Source organism: Thermobia domestica, chromosome 8 (genome assembly GCF_964235325.1).
Source record: "Thermobia domestica chromosome 8, izTheDome1.hap1.1, whole genome shotgun sequence".
Classification (NCBI taxonomy): domain Eukaryota; kingdom Metazoa; phylum Arthropoda; class Insecta; order Zygentoma; family Lepismatidae; genus Thermobia; species Thermobia domestica.
Genome location: NC_137461.1, coordinates 136,494,068 through 136,511,544, shown reverse-complemented (window position 1 = coordinate 136,511,544; position 17,477 = coordinate 136,494,068). Strand labels below are relative to the sequence as shown.

The 17,477-nt window shown below is 35.0% G+C and overlaps 1 protein-coding gene across 2 annotated transcripts in view; it reads right to left on the bottom strand.

The window, feature by feature from the left end:
- ath (ATP-dependent RNA helicase DHX33) overlaps positions 1-12,084 on the bottom strand; it is a 71,748-nt gene extending 59,664 nt beyond the window's left edge. Inside the window, exon 1 of one of the 2 annotated variants that reach the window (XM_081769032.1) lies at positions 11,943-12,084. The gene's annotated coding sequence lies outside the window, so the exon portion shown is untranslated. Of the gene's footprint in view, positions 1-4,449; positions 4,620-11,942 lie in introns of those variants that run through there. The other variant, XM_081769033.1, reaches the window with a different exon arrangement.
- Positions 12,085-17,477: the final 5,393 nt, after the last annotated feature.

The window sequence follows — 17,477 nt, the reverse complement described above, 5'->3', positions numbered from 1 at the left end:
TTTAGAAACGTAATTATTGCTAAGTACATCATTTTAGGGTACATATAGTATACACCAATTATATACAGAACTTTAATGTGTAATCTTTGATTACAGAATTTAGGTTATTTAAGTTTCAATTTTGCATTATACTTGATAGCATAGGTTTAGAAAATATCAACCAGAAAAATACATCTACGACTGTCAACTAAAAAGGAGAAAGAAAACTTGAAAATATACATATTTTCAAGAGTTGTTTGCTTATACTACATATGCAGCGGGACTAAGATAAAGAATAACAGAGCTTATAGTTATGTCTGCAGGCGACAAACAGAAAATAAAGAATGGATGAACAGTTAGTTTTTGAGGCGTTTTTACTTTGATTAGAGCATTCACTGGCACCGATTCATCTAGCCCGGTTTCCGGAACAAAAATGAAATGAAATCTTTGAACTTCACGTCCCACGTTTATGCCGGATAGGCTAGAGGAGACGATGAGGCGGCCCCACGGTTCTCATAACAGTTTAGGAATCAATTCCCAAGTACGATTCAATTCATCAGAGCAATGAAGGATTCAAACTCTCTCTGAGACTACTCCGCAGAATAAAAAAACATCTTTAGCAAGCGCTTCCTAAACTGCTCCGGGAACCGGTTCAGATAAACCAGTTTTTAAATAACCATAATTCACAAGTTCTGCAAAATGTGCATTAAAAAACAACCACAGATAAACCTAACACACTTTAAATGAAGCGAAAACTAGCGTATCCCCGTCAAATCCATCGACGGCTCGAGCCGGTACTGTGACTTACAGTGAGCTGTAGTAAACGACCTCGCTTATGTGTATACTCACCGTCGCTGACGCGCCTGTCCCCCTACGAACACATCCCTTTGCTGCCGCTCGTGACCCTGCTGCGCTCCTGCCCTAGGTAACATTCATGATTTATAGTGGCCACTTAGCACAAGTTGTGTTGTGTTTATACACTGTAGTTTTTATGCCATATGTCCACACCAGCAGCGTAGCCATGATGTGTGTTTCGGGGGGGGGGGGGAGTGCTGTTATAGGTACATATAGAAAAATTATAAACAAAAAATATATAAAAAAAATTACAAACATCAAAGTACCAAAGTACATTGTCGTACCTCTTTGTGGGGAAGGGGGGGGCCCTCTTACCCCCCTCCCTTCGCCCCTGGTTCACACTATATTTATAACCAGACTACATTACAGTTACAAACAACGGACTGTAATCACTACCAATTGATTTAGGGGAGAAACTAAATTATACCCAAACCATCTTCTAAACTAATCCAATCCAGTATGAATATTTCAAAATATCCATAATATTCTTCAACAACGATATTTAACCCTTTGCTAAAAATTACGTTGTCGCTACAGCATGAATACCAGTTACAAACTCATATTTAGTGATACCACACACAGCAAAATAAGACAACAAAAGTTGTCCAATACTCAAGTTCACATTACTGATTTCCTTTCCACACAGACGCACATTTTTTGAATCGAGCACAGTTCCTATTATAACAAACAAGAACTCTCAAATAAAACTTCACTGACAGCTCTGAAATAATATTCATTATATAATATTCAGTTTGCAGAAAGATACAACATCTGAGAATATATTTATGTTATATGCAGTTAAAAATCTTTCTTGTGTTTCCAACTATATTATCATTACTAACACATGTCAATATCACCAGTTATTGCTACCGTGTAAAGTATAAAAATTTAATAATTGACATGCTGAACCCAGTAATTGACAGTCTTTTCTGATTAAAAAAGGTTAAAAGGAGTTACCGTGGCACATATTTTTCAACATTTTTGGGTTTAAAATATAGATTTCGGTGAATTGTATCCAATGGCATCACTTTGATTTCTGGAACTGACCACTTCAAGGTCAAATTAGGGGTCAAAAAGTGTGACCATTTGGGCAATAGTGACCGACTGGGACTAAATGGGTGTCATTCTATTCGTATTCACACGTACATGAATAATTGATATGCATTTTCTCGAAAATTACATTTTGACCCCGAAAATTAACGAAAATTCAAGATCCAAATTTCTAGATTTTCGGGGTCAAAGAAGAATTTTAGGGAAAATGGACTATCAGTTATTCATGTACGTATGAATACAAATCGAATGACACCAATTTCGTCCCAGTCGGTCAATGATCCGCACTGCCTAAAATCCTGGATTTTTGTTAAATTTTCGGGGTCAAAATAAAATTTTTGGGAAAACAGGATATCAATTATCACACTATTGCGAGCGGTGATTATATTCAACGAGAAAAAGCGGAAAGGCTATTATTCACCACAAAAAATATGTAGCAGAATTTTCTTCTACATGCGACAGGCAGCCTTTTGGAAGCTGCTACTTCCTTCATCAGCTTATGGTAGACTTCAAAAAGGATAAAAAAAAAATCATGAAGGATGGTAAAAAAAACAGTTTGGAGTTGAAAACATACTTGAATTCCTTTGTTGCTGCAAATTTCATCCATTTGTCATCTTTTGATATTGTGGAAATGTATCCATCAATGTCAGTAGACCTGGCTCTACAGGCAGTGGAAAGGGGTTTACTTAAACTAAAAGTGAACTTATAAGAAATCCAGTTAATCTCTCGACTAATAGCCTTTTCTAAGGAACAATTTTTTCCAATTTGAAGACACCATTTTTCGACAGGACGATGGATTGGTAATGGGTAATACCTTTTCTCCAATACTTTCTAATGTGGTACTAGACATGTTTGAAATAAGTATCCTTCCTAAATTTCCTTTTATTAGATATTTTCGATATGCTGATGATACTTTGATTTTATACACGGACCCTCAAGAATTAAATAAACTGTTCGATGAGTTTAATCAAATTCACCCTAGAATAAAATTTACGAAGGAGCTTGACGAAAATGGTGCTCTTAACTTTCTTGACATTACCATTAAAAGACATAGAATAAATTTGTTACTTCGATATACCGTAAACCTTCTGCTGGTACAAAATATATCAACTTCAAATCATCACATTCATGGCTTCAGAAATTAAATGTTTGGAAAAACTTTTTTATGAGAGCTCTTTTACTTTCTGACCCCTCTGGGGATCTCAACAAGGAAATACAGTATTTATTACAAATTGGACAGGAAAATGGTTTCCAAAAATCATTATTGTTAAAATGGTACAAACAGGTACAACAGGAGATCGTCGGCACCCACCATCAACCAACAGATGCCGTAACTGACAGATGGATTGGTGACCCTTTGGTTCCACATTTTTCAGCAAAAATCAAGAAGATTCTGCAAAGACACATCATCAAAATTTCAGAAGTTCCTCCCAAATCTATAGATAAACACACAACCAATTTTAAAGCATTTTTTACTGACCGTTTACAAAGCAGTGGCGTCTATCGGGTGAAATGTCAGTGTGATAAAGTGTATATAGGCCAAACAAAAAGAACATTTGTACTAGAGTAACTGAGCACGTTTGTACCTCGAAATCTCGGAATCCTCGTTATCCGGTCTAGCAACGCATCTTAGAGATTATAACCATCATATCGTGGAATCATGTTTGATTGAAAAAAGCAAAAACAGAAAAGGAACGAAAAATTAAAAAAAAAAACATATTATATTCACAAAGAAAAGCCCTCACTTAACCTGGATAAAGGAGAAATAAATAATATTTGGAGCAGTCTTTTCACTACATACTTTCACCATTTGGAAAGCAAGAACAGAAAACAGTGAACAGGAGTGAACAATGTCAGTGAGGTTCCATTCCCGTGAGCTTTAATGTTTGACAGAAGGTCTGGTTTTTTACATATCCTACTTTTTAACAATTTTTTAACCATCGCTCATGTTTTTTATTCTTTTTGAAGTCTACCACAGGCTGATGAAGGAAGTAGCAGCTTCCGAAAGCGTTACCTGTTGCATGTAGAAGAAAATTCTGCTACATACATATATTTTGCGGTGAGTAATAGCCTTTTCGCTTTTTCTCATTCAGGATATCAATTATTCATGTACGTGTAAATACGAATAGAATGACACCCATTTCGTGCCAGTCGGTCACTGGTCCACACTATCCAAATGGTCCCACTTTTTATTTTTGACTCCTAATTTGACCTTGAAGTTGTCGGTTCCAGAAATCAAAAGTGATGCCATTGGACACAGTTCATCGAAATCTATATTTTAAATCCAAAACAGTTGAAAAATACGTGTCGACGGGAACTCCCTTTTAGCCTTAAAAAATGCCACAAAGCATGAACGTAATTCCTTATAAAACATTAACAAACAATTCTTACAATAATAAACTTCTGTGCTTATTATTACTACAAAATATGATCTACAATAAGAACTCAAAACTCAAATTGCTATATTTTATGTGCAGACTGTAAATTTGTTTTACATTTTCGGTAGTTAGACCTAATACTGTACATTATTCCTGCTGGAAGTGTAAAAGGATTGTTGCCAATAACCTTCAGCGTCCAAAGATGATCAACAGTCAACAGAGCAATGATGTTCAATTCCTATTTTACCAGATGGAAAATATTTATTGGTTCCTTCTTGTGGATGTGTGATAGTTGCGTTTTTAACTTTCCTCCATACATTATAAACTGAATACTATCAGCGCCATCCCACTCACTGCCATCAATGATTTTGTCTTGAAATTCTGCAGAGATAAGATATTCCATAACTTCTAATGAAATGCAGAACCTCTAAATGTGGTTTTCTAGAGCTTACACCAGTGTTTGACATGCTGGACCTAGTAATTGGCAATGCTATGTCAATTACTGGTATATTTGCACATTTTAACCTGAAATGTTTTCATGTGCATTATTAATGCTTGTACTTGCTTCTAAAAGTATGTCATGTAATGAATCTTACACTTGGTGATATAACCAGTAATTGGCATGTGTCAATTATTGGAAAATTATTATTTCTTTGTTCCAGTGATTGACATCTCCCCTTGAACAAAATTAAATAATTATTTTCCACTAAATATTTAGTTAGTAATGTAACAAATACTTCCTAGTACGGTACTGATCTGTCAATTTACAGTGATGTAACTTCAAAGATGGTTACAAAAAGTAATGAATTTAATTGGTAGTTTCTTTATTATCAGGAGCAGAATTCATATTACACAGACACTTCCTTGCAGCACCATGTGACTCAACAGAAATAATCAAGCAGAACAATATATTGGCATAACAATAATTACCAAGGCATAAAAAAGTTTAGTGGCTACTAACTAACGGCAGTAAAGGAACTTCCACTTCTTCATAATCTTATTACAGACAACATTTTCAAAAGGTGTCAATCACTGGTACAGTATCAATTACTGGGGTGTTACCCTACAGTCTACTGGTGCAAAATTAGAAAAGATTATCCTCGTATTTTTTAGGGACATCCTCGGTCTCGCATTTGGGTCAATCCATTTCAAATCACCCACCCAATGTTGCCGACATTTTCTGATTTCCTGATTTCTTTTTTATCATGAGTTCCCTGTAGGTAGATGGTCACAAAACACTGTTTGAAAAAAATTATGTGCCATAGTTTTTTCTGGCAGTATTTTTAAAATGATGGTTGGGCAAATTTTAATAAAAAAAAAACTTAGTTTCCGGAAACTTTAATTGCCAAGCTATGTTTAAAGATATCAGAATAATTAAGAAACCAGTGTGTTCAGCACGAAATGAACTTCAGGTATACATTATTTTAATTTTTGTGTCATCCAAGAGAGTCAGTCAAACTCCTTACTGTAAAAAAAAATCAGAAAAAAAATTATAAATCGTTAATATTGAAGACCATTAGTTTTACGAAGGAAAAGGAGACTCACTAGTGATATGTTGCTTTTGTGTTGAGTACTTATATAACTACCTGCAGTATAAGTTTCAGTTCTGAAAATGCACTCCTTTATTTCTAGAGCTTTTCCAAAATGGCCGAAAACCTTAAAACGTCGATTTTCTCATGTCAATGTCTAAAAAGGGACTGAATGAAAATAACTGAAAATTTTACAGAATGTTCTTTGTAAAAATAGGAATATTTCACAAAAAAATATGACTGAGACGCAACTACGTTTAGAGTAATAGAACAATGAATTTCAGTAAAAACGCTACCTTTCTACACGCTCGTGCAGTGCCAAGGTAGCAAACTAGGTAGGTGCAAACTAGCAAACTAGTTTAAATCATTACTTGAAGAAACAGTTTTCTCCAAACCACTTAACTTATATTTTGTTATTTAGGCCTACCTTATATTTATAATTAAAACTAGAAAAAATATACAGGGTGGTCCAAAAGTGTGGAAACACCCAAATAAACTCCAAATCGTTCAGAATTGGGGAAGAAAGGAAAAAGTGATGATAACAGACGAGGGGAAAATCTTTTTGAGACATATGGTACCATCGGCCGCCATCTTGAAATGGTGGGAACTTTTTAAATGGGAACCTTATCGTGCCATACGTCAAATAGGACTGAAATTTTTCCAGAGTCCAATGGTGAAATGTTTTTAGCTCTACGAGCAACCATTGAAAACTTTTAAGCGATTTTCTTTTGTTTCAGCAGTTGTAAGACGGAACGGCCCTAACAAGGGATGAGCGGATAGAGATCGTGTTGATCTCAGGAGAGCGCAGCAGCAGACAGATCGAAACGATTTCAACGCTTGTCACTCAGAACGGGAGCCCATTTCCCATAGTGCAGTGTGGAAAGTTAGCGAAACTTAAGGAAACCGGGTCGGTGAAAAACAAACCAAAAGCAGGCAGAACTCGCACAGCGACGGACGGAACGACATTCATTACTGTGTTGGCATCATTCGTACAACTCAGACAGAATCTTTGATTTGCATATGACGTGCTAATCTCGGACGAGGCTTTTTGTGTGTGTGTGTGTGTCGGGCGAGGTGAACAAGCACAATCTCTAATATTGTTGTGACAACAATTTACATTGATACAACGTTTCTCGGGTCGTTGACTCTGACAATGTAATGATGTGCTGCTGGGTGTAGAGTATTCGTGTAGTGGGTCCGTTCTTCACCGAGGGCAATTTAAATGCAATTACCTACCTTCACATGCTTGCGGAGGAGATCCTGCCGCCCGTCGCATTAGAGGATGGCTCTTTCCCTCTTCTATCAACATGACGGGGCACCACCTCATTTCGGATTATGTGCTGGTGAGTACCTCGATGAGAAATTCGCACAGAAATGGACAGGCCGGCGAAGACCTGTGGAATAGCCACCGTGTTCTCCAGAACCCATTCCATTGGATTTTTTTTTTTTTTTCTGTGGGGCTACGTGAAATCCATTGTGTATTCTACTACGATGAGCGACATTAATCACCTTCAACGCAGGATTAATGACGCATATGCCAGCATTCCTGAGGACAGTGGAAAAGTAATTGAGGACTGGCAGCAGCGGAAACATTTAACGATTGCTCAGAAGGGACGGCACATTGAACAACTGCTGTAACATTGGTCAGTGGGCCACACATTGCCCGCAATGTTATCTCCAGGTAAGTGCAGAAAATCGGGTAAAAGTTCGCAAGGGGTGGTCGTAGAACCAAAAGCATTTCATCACTGCACTCCTGGAAAAATTTCAGTCCTATTTGATGTATCACACGATAGGGTTCCCATTTAAAAAAGTTTCAGCCATTTCAAGATGGCGGCCGATGGTGCCATATGTCTCAAAAAGATTTTCCCTTCGTCTGTTACCATCACTGCTTTTCCTTTCTTCCCCAATTCTGAACGGTTAGGATTTTATTTGGGTGTTTCCACACTTTTGGAGAAGCCTGTATATATTTCTAGTTTTAAATGTTTTAATTATAAAGATAAGGTACGCCTAAATAACAAAATATAAGTTAAGCGTTTTGGAGAAAACTATTTCTTCAAGTAATAATTTAAACAAGCCCTAGTTTGTTACCTTGGCACTGCAGGAGCGTGCAGAAGGGTAGCGTTTTTACTGAAATTCATTGTTCTATTATTCTAAATGTAGTTGAGTCTCAGTAATAATTTTTTCCTATTTGTACAAAGAACATTCTGTAAAATTTTCAGTTATTTTCATTCAGTCCCTTTTTAGATACTGACATGAGAAAATTGACGTTATAAGGATTTTGATCATTTTGGAAAAGCTCTAGAAATAAAGGAGTGCATTTTCAGAACTGAAACTTACACTGCAGGTCGCTATATAAGTATTCAACACAGAAGTAATATTAAATAATACTTCTGATAAAGTGGATAGTTTCAAATATCTAGGATCAATATTAACAGAGGAAAATCATATCCACGACAAAATTTAATGTCGACTAAAAGCAGGGAATTCGTGTTATTATTCGGTTCAAAATCTCTTGTCGTCGTGAATTCTGTCGAGAAATTTGATGATTGAAATATATAAATCGATAATCATGCCTGTTGTTCTATATGTATGCGAAACATGGTCGCTTACACTAAGGGAAGAACGTAGACTGAAAGTATATGAGAACAAAATCCTGAGACGAATATTCGGACCCAAGAGGAACGGGAATAGGGAATGGCGGAAACTTCATAACGAGGAACAAGTACATAGTTTATTCGGTTTACCCAACATTGTTAGGGTCGGCAAGTCTAGGAGGCTTAGGTGGGCAGGTCATGTAGCTAGAACGGAAGAAAGTAGAAACGCTTTCAAAGTCTTGAATGGAAGACCAATCGGAAAACGACCATTAGGAAGACCTAGGCGCAGATGGGAGGACAATATTAAGATCTATCACGCAGAGATAAGAATACAAAGTAGAAACGGGATGCAGTTAGCTAAGGATAGAAGTCAGTGGAGAGCTTTTGTGAACGCGGCGTTGAACCTCTTGGTTCCATAGGCCATAGAGTGAGTTAGTTAGTTAGTAACATATCATTTGTGAGTCTCCTTTCCTTCATAAAACTAGTGGTCTTCAAAATTAACGATTTATACATTTTTTCCGAGGTTTTACAATAAAGAATTTGACTGACTGTCTTGCATGATACAAAAATTAAAATAATGCATACCTGAAGGCCGAACACACTGGTTTTTGAATTATTGATATTTTTAAAGATAGCTTGGCAATTAAAGTTTCTGGGAACGACGTTTTATATTAAAATTAGCCCAACAGCCATTTTAAAAATGACTGCCAGAAAACTATGGCACATAATTTCTTTCAGTGTTTTGTGACTGTCTAACTATAGGGAACTTAAAAAAAAAAAAAAAAAAAAATCACAAAAATAAAAAATTTTGTTTAAAATTGGACGATTTGAAATGGATTGACTCATTTGTCCACTAGCAGTGATGGCTCTGCTCCTTACAGACGAACCGCATAACTTCCGCTCGGGCCACTCAGCTGCGCTTCTGCTCAGACTCGATTAGATTGTATTCGTGCTTTTTAACTGGCCACCTAGCAGAGATTGATTTGTTTTTACTTTTGGAGGCAGGTAGGACCCTATTTACACACAAAACAGTGCAATTCTCTTATAATGAATGTGCAGTGTAGACTGAGTGTACAGATCATCATATTTGTAAAATTTACAAAATAAATTTGTAATAATATTTTAAGAGTAGTGTGTAAATAATGAAATTTGGTGTACACTTAATTGTTATATGTGTATTTACGTGGAAATATATAAATGAAAGTCGAACCTGGTATGCACATATTCGCCCATAAGCTTAGTGATGGATGCGTACTTACTGAAATGCTCATAATAAATTACAAGTAATATTGGAGAGTAGCATTTAAGTAATCGAAGTGGGTTGTGTTTTTACATCCGAGATGGAATGTTAGGGGCTACGCGAAAATAATAATAATAATAATAATAATAATAATAATAATAATAATAATAATAATAATAATAATAATAAGTGAAAATGAAGTGTAACATATTACACACACATTCACGAGCAGGTTGATGGTGTTTGATGGTGAATCAGGCTATACAAAATTGAAGAGTTAAAAAGCGGAATCATTGAAATCTTGATGTAGTACCTATACAATGAAAGATTATTAGGGTAAAATTTACAAGAAACGCTCAAGCCGCGCTAGTAGGGCCATTTTAAGAAGTATAGTACAGTAGGGTAGAGTAGAGTAAGATATAAATAAATAGGGTAGGGGTTAGGAACAGATTAGCTTTAGGTTAAGTAAGTTTTGACCCATTTCCATAAAATTATTACGTAATTTCTCGTTTCTGAGTGAGTATACCTGCTGGAGCGGGCGTTGTAAAGTTAACCCGATTATTAATTGTGGCCATTCCGGAATTGTGAATAATGGCGGTAAAACGAGTCCTGAGGGGTTTCTAATCCCCTTCGCTCGCTCAGGTATGTTTTGTGGAGATATGGTCATCTTGTTTTTGTCTAAATTGTGACAAAGGTAGAAAACAACATGCCTTGCGAGGCCTCTAACCCCCTTTGCTCGCTCAGGTGTTTTGTAAAGATTTTATCCATGGTTTTCAGTGGCCACCTACAGGTTGGTTTGTTTGGATATAGTATACAACAGTTCCTCATCATTTCCCGAGAACTCACGAAGTTCAGTTTTTTACGGATTATTCATTGAGGATCTAGGAACTTGAAAATGGGGTAACAGCGACTTCCATTTACTTATAGACTGATACGAAAATAAAAAAGAACAAACCTATATTCACCTTTGTTGTTCTTCTTCACGACTGCTGATGTTCAAATGTCTGAGGTGTACGGAGTAGTACCAGGTCAAGCGTGATTGCTTAGCGGTATTTGCAGACAGAAAGGAAGGTTTGGAGGTCATTCCGTACAGGTTTTCGGTAATAGTATACAACAGTGCCTCATGATCTGTGCGCGTGGATACTTCCTACTGTTGCACTACGTATAAAAATGATTTTATTACATTTAGAAGTAGTAAGAAGTATCCACGTGCACGTGACATGCGATATGTGTTTCAAATCCCCCACATATACTCATACACTACGTACAAGGGCACATTATTATTCTTCGCATACCATAAAACACAACGAAACGCAACACAAACCGACGTACATTTTATTTTATATTACTCAGAAATTAAATGAAAGTCGCCTTGTTACCTCATTTTCAAGTTCCTATATCATCAATGAATAATCCTTAAAAGACTGCACTTCGTGAGTCCTCGCTAAATGATGAGGCACTCTCGTATACTATATCCAGGTTTTCGTGAAGACCTGTACGTACCCGTTACTTTGTGCGCGCCTCTGTAGTTCCCTTGTTCTTCATATTTCACTGTGTGTGTGTGGTGGTGGTGCGGGGGGGGAAGGACTTGAACGCATATAGGCATGTCTCGTGCTCGTGGATATTTCTTACTGTTGCATTCCGTACAAACGTGATGGTATTGCATGTAGAAGTTGTAATAGTACGCATAAGAAACGCAGATCACGGTGTACTCATACTGCATATTCCAGTGTGAGTACAACATGATCTGGGTTTCTTCTGTGTTCTATTACCACTTGTACATGACATACCACCATTTCTGTACGTGGTGCAAGAGTAAGAACTATCCCCGAGTACGGAACACGACGAGGAACTGTTATATACTTTTTTTTTTTTTTTTTTTTTTTTTTTTTTTTTTTTTTTTTTTTTTTGCAGAACAATTTTAAAGTGAATATGCATCGCAGAATGCAAGTGCAAGCCTCGTAAGTGATTGCTGGAGATACAGAAAGTGAATGTAGAGAAAAAAGTATGTCTTTTACGAAGTTATGTATGGATCCGTATAATAAATCTGCAAGGAATGCCCACCGAGGAATTCTTAGGAAACCCTTTCTAAGAATACTGGACCTACTTTGCGGCATAAATGCCTTGCTTTCCTACACTCTGAAAAATTCTTGCGAAAGTCGCATTCAGTGTCATACATATTCATCTTTCATATGCACTCATTCACCTTAACAGCAAAACAACCATTTTTAAACTGATATTCTTAATCAATACTATATTTAATTGCTACCATCCATACTAAGGGCATTAAATATTTTGACTTTCTATTTCAACTCACCAGTATATAAAAAATGATTTACTAATCCACCTGCTGTCAATGATTACAAATAAATAACTTATACCACACGTGCGTTCAGGTTCAGGTTCAGGTTCAAGGTATTTTCCTTCCTTCTCTTCGGAAGTTTGGATCCTGGAAAAAAAGAAAAAAAAGTAAGTACTGTTTTTTTTTTTGTTTTTTTTCATTTAACGTTTTTCATTTTCTTTTTCCACCAAAATTCAAGAAGTTCTTTGGTTTTTTCCATTTCTTTCTCACTTAGTTCCCTTCCATTTACATTAAAGCCTAGCCACCAAGTTAATTTAACCAAATTTCTTTCCTCTTTCATTTCATCAATCCATTTCCATTTTTCCCTGATTTTTTGGGTTTCTTCACATTTTAACAATATGTGTTCTAATGTTTCATCTTCTTGAAAACATAATTGACATTTTTCATTCACTTCTTTAAATTTTTTCAGTCTTACCCCTGTTTTAAGGCTCCCTGACCTGGCTTTGAAAAGTAAAATGCTTCCTAAATCATTGTTCATGTAATTTATTTTCTCATAACTCTTTTTATGTGTGTATATTCCTTTTAAACTGCTCTTCTTAACAACTTCTTCATACCACTTTTCCTGCGCTTTCTCTTTAAATGTTTTTTCTGTGATTTTTTCCCAATTTTTATAATTTTCTTCTCTATGCCAGCGGGTAGTTTGATCATACTTTCTTTCTAATTTCCTAACTCTCCTAAACCATTTCGTGTTCTCCCCTTTTCTCATATGTTTAGTGGCCTCATGCACCACTTTTACTAATCTTGTTTCTTCCATAAATTTTAATCTTCCAAGATATTTTACTTTACTCACACCTTCTCTTTTTTCAAAATCACTCCATCCCATTTCTCCTGTTATTGTTACATTTGCACTTAATTTATTTGCTCCTAGGGCAAACCTTCCTATTTGATTTTGTGCTTGTTGTAAAATACTCCTGGTTTTTTCCGTTAAAGTTATTACTTCATTTGCATATGTTAGCGCCGGTACTGCTACTTGTTTCCATAATATTCTTGATACCTCATATCTATTGTATGACCACATTGCTTTATTTTTTATAATTGCTGTATATTTTTGTACTTTATTTTTCAGTTTTTTTTTTCATGTTCAACTAAGTATTGTTCTCCTTCCTCAAGTGTGATTCCTAAAAATTCTATTTTTTCAGTCCTGCTTATTTCTATGTTTCCTGCTTGTATATTTTTATCCTCTATGTCTCCACTAAAAACCATGAACTTGCTTTTTTCTTCATTTATTTTTAGACCAATTTCTTCTCCTTTCCTAACTACTGTTTCTAACATTTCCTTAATATCTTCTATATTATTACTCATCAGAGGCACATCGTCTGCAAATAGAGTGCCAGGGATTTTTCTTACTTTTTCTTTTCCTTGCAATCTTAATTCTAACCCTCTGTTTGTTTTGATCAATGCTTCTTCCACTTCATGTATGTATATCAGGAATAGAACTGGTGATAGAGGACATCCTTGTTTCAAACCTTTATTACTTTCTATCCATTTTGATTTTACGTTTCCCATTTCATATCTGTATTTGTTGTTCTTATATAATTCCTTAAGGAGCATAATAAATTTCTTTGATATTCCTATGTTTTCCATTACTTCCCATAATATCTTTCTCTTGACTGTATCATACGCCTTTTCAATATCTATAAATGCTACTATGAAATCTTCTTTTCTTTCTCTGCATATTTCTATCAGTTGTGTTATAATGTAGATGTTATCTGTTGTTCTTCTATCTGTTCTGAATCCATTCTGTAACTCACTTAAAATTTTGTTTTTCTCTAGCCAGTTCATTAATCTATCTCTTAGAATAATTGCAAAAAACTTATATACGCAGCTGGTAATCGCTATTGGTCTATAATTTTTTATATCATGTTTATCTCTACCTTTTCCTTTATATATTAACTTAATCTTCGTTTGCTTCCAACTTGGAGGAATGGTTCTTGACTCAAGTATATTATTCATAATATTCTTTAAACTTTCCAAATATTTATTATCTAAGTTTATTAACATCTCATTTGACACCTCATCTGTTCCTGTTGCTTTTCATCTTCTTAGCTTTTTCCTAGCCTTCTCTATTTCCATATTTTCAATATCATTAGTTAAGTCCTGACTTTCTTCTTCTGCACTCTCATTACTCATTTTTGCTAATTTATTTGGTTCATTTTTCGGTTCTTCACAATTTTGTTTCATCGCCCAATCTGTTAAGTACGCCTCAATTTCCGTCCTGTCCTTCATTATTTGTCCCTTTTCATTTCTAAGAATAATTTCTTTTTCTGTTTCGTTTTGCTTTTGTCTAACATATCTCCAGAATCTTTTCCCTGCTTCTCCTGACTTAATTTCCTCTGCTATTTCTTCATTGAAATTTCTAATTTCTTTCATTTTAGCTATGTGTGCATCTTTCTTGCTGTTTATATATTCGTTCCATGCTTGAATTACTTCTTCTTTCCCGATTTCTCCTTTCTTGAATTTCTTTAGTATTAGTCTATGGGTTTGGCTTATTTCTTTTCTTATATTAATTTTTGTTTCTGTTTCTTTGGTCCAATTGAACTTTCTACTTTCTCTATAACCTTTCTTCCCTTCTTTCGCATTTGTAACTTCAGATGCAGCACTTTTAATTTTTGTTACTAAAGATTCATAGCTTAGTTCATTTGTGTAATCTTTTTCTAATTTCTCTTTATATTTCTTTATATCTTCTTCTTTTTCCAGTCTTCTAATAGTAGGTTTGTTTTGATCTCTTTTATTTATTTTTTTGGGGTAATTTCTCTTCCCCTCTTGATCAAATAGCTCCATTTTTATTAATCTATGATCACTTCCTACATTGTAAATTCCCTCTTCATCAACATCAAATTCTTTAACCATTTTCCTGCTTTTTTCACTAACAAGAAAGTAATCAATAGTAGTAGTCATCTCTCTTTTGAAGTATGTCTTCTTAACTGGTGTTTGTCTTATGTTCACTATTTCTAAATTAAAATCCTCTACTAGTGAGTATAAAAGTTGCCCATTTTTGTTTACTTCTCCTTCCGTTTCTATCAAATGCGCATTTAGATCTCCTCCTATTATGTAATCTACATTTTCTTTTCTTATTTCATTTAAATCTTCATTTACACAATTATATATTTCCGTGTTCCACTCTAGATTTTTTTCAGGTCTCCAATATATTACACCTACATATAATTCCTTTTCCCCCAGCTTTACCTTTATCCATAAGTGATCCTTTACAAATTTGGTTTTGCATCTTAATTCGTTTTCTATGATACTTATATTTTTATTTATTAGAACTCCAACTCCTCCTCCTTTAATTTCTCCAGTTTTTCTATTTCTCCCTTCCCACATGTACTTAGTATCTTCCAAAGGTGGAGCAATTTCATCCCTCATGTTTGTTGCTGTAATTAGCATTATGTTTATATTTAGTTCCTCCATATTTTCGATAATTTCCTTCCATTTTTCTGTTTGATTTCCCCCTTCCTGAATATTTAAACAACCTATTTTTATATTTACAGAATTATTTTTATTTACGTTTTCATTTCTGGCAACCTTACTCCATCTTGCTTTCCCTTCCAGTCAATAATTCCGTTCCATAATTCTTATTTCAAGGATTTTTTCACATTCTTCCAAGATTTGTTGTCCTAAGAAACACCCTCCTCTCCAGTTAAGGTGTATTCCATCATTTGCTGCTTCATATTTGGTTAGTCTTCTATTTGCATCTACATAAACCGTTTCTAACTGTTTACAGACCCAATTTATGCCATCATTTAGCTTTTCTATAGTATCTTCATAAACATCATTTCTATATATTAATCCATTTACGACCCATTTACTTTCAGGATATAGTTCCTTACCTTTTTCTAGGAACTCCCACATTTCTTGGATCAGGTGCTTTCCGTTTCTTTTCCCTATATTATTTGTTCCTACATGCACTACAATTACTTTTGGATTTTTATATTCTTTTTTATTTTTCTCCATCATTTTCTCTAATTCATTTATCCTAATTCCTGGGAAAACCTGGGTCTTTACTCCATATTTTTCGCAGAATTTCGCTGCACCTTTCAACATTGAATCTCCTATTACCAATACATCTTCTTCCTGTAAGATATTTTTAATATTTCGATTTTGTTGCTTACTTTCTATATTTGCATTTGATCTTTTTCCTCTTTTTACTATTTTCCAGTATTTTTCTTCAAGTTCACTTATTGCCTGTTCTTTCTGATTTTGTGTAACTTGCTGTTTTTCTTCCCTGGTTTTTTCTTCTTTTCCCTGCTCTTTTACTTCATTTTCTCCTTTTTCCCCAATTGTCTCTATGTATGTTATTTCTTCAAGATTACTCTGACTGGTGTTGAATCTTTTACCTGTTTCTTTTCCAGATATGCTCTCTCTCTGTTGTCTCCTTTCACTTACATTTTCACATACTTCGGAGCTTCTTCCTTCTGTGGCTTCTTGGAAATTTTGTTCCTTGTTGCTTGGCTTGGGCACCTCCATTGCTGGATTCTTCATTTCTGTTTTGTCTTGTTTCTTATCCTCTACCGTCTCTGAATTCTTATCTTCTAAGTTCATACCTGTATTTGTTTGACTGGTTTCATCTCCGCACGTGCATCTCTTTTTTTTGTATCACTTTCTTCAGTTCGTCTATTTCTGTTTGAAGTTGCTGTATTACAGTTAATAGGTTTGTACGTCTTCCGCTTTACTATATTTCCCCTTTTTTAAGTCTATCCATTCCCGTTTGCAGTTTTCACAGCTCCAAAAGCCTTCTATTTCATTTTCGTCTATTTTTCGTTTTACTTTCTTCGTTTTTATGTCTCTACTTTCTGTTTCCTCAGCTGTTATTCCTATACAAAGTAGGTGAAACCAATTACCACACAGATCACAAGCAACCATTTTCTCTCCACTGTCCTTTCCTTTGTATTTACATTTTTGAAAACAAAAGGTATTTTTACTTTTATCCATATTTATATTTAAATTTATACTTAAAGTATAATAACTCTTTTCCCAATTTCTGTTATTCAGAAACAAACATGCACTATTTATCTACTAAAGTACTAAGTTTCTAAGATATATTATTAGCTATAGCAGAAAGTATTCACCACACCCGATCCACATGCTACAATATCTACCGGTACTATCTGAGTTAACACCCTTTTATGTAAATCTATATATGTACTTTACCACTTAGTTTGTGTTCTTTTCTTGTGAAAGAATTTTCAAGAATCCTTGCTCTATTTGTAAGTTTCTTAGACTTCACTATTTAGTTCCGAAGTAGGCCACTCAGGTCCTTGACAAAACCTTGTTTGCTTATGTAAGTTTTATAAGTACAAAGGCTCAAAATATCCACTTACACACTTTTGACCACTAAATTGGAATTGTTGACAATCGCTGCTTTTCCTTATGTATAACACTAGTGAAACCTGTGAGTTTTACGTCCCATGGTTATGCCGGCTAGGCTAAAGGAGACGGTGTATAACACTAGTGTTCACAAAGCTACATTATTATACCGTAATAACACTG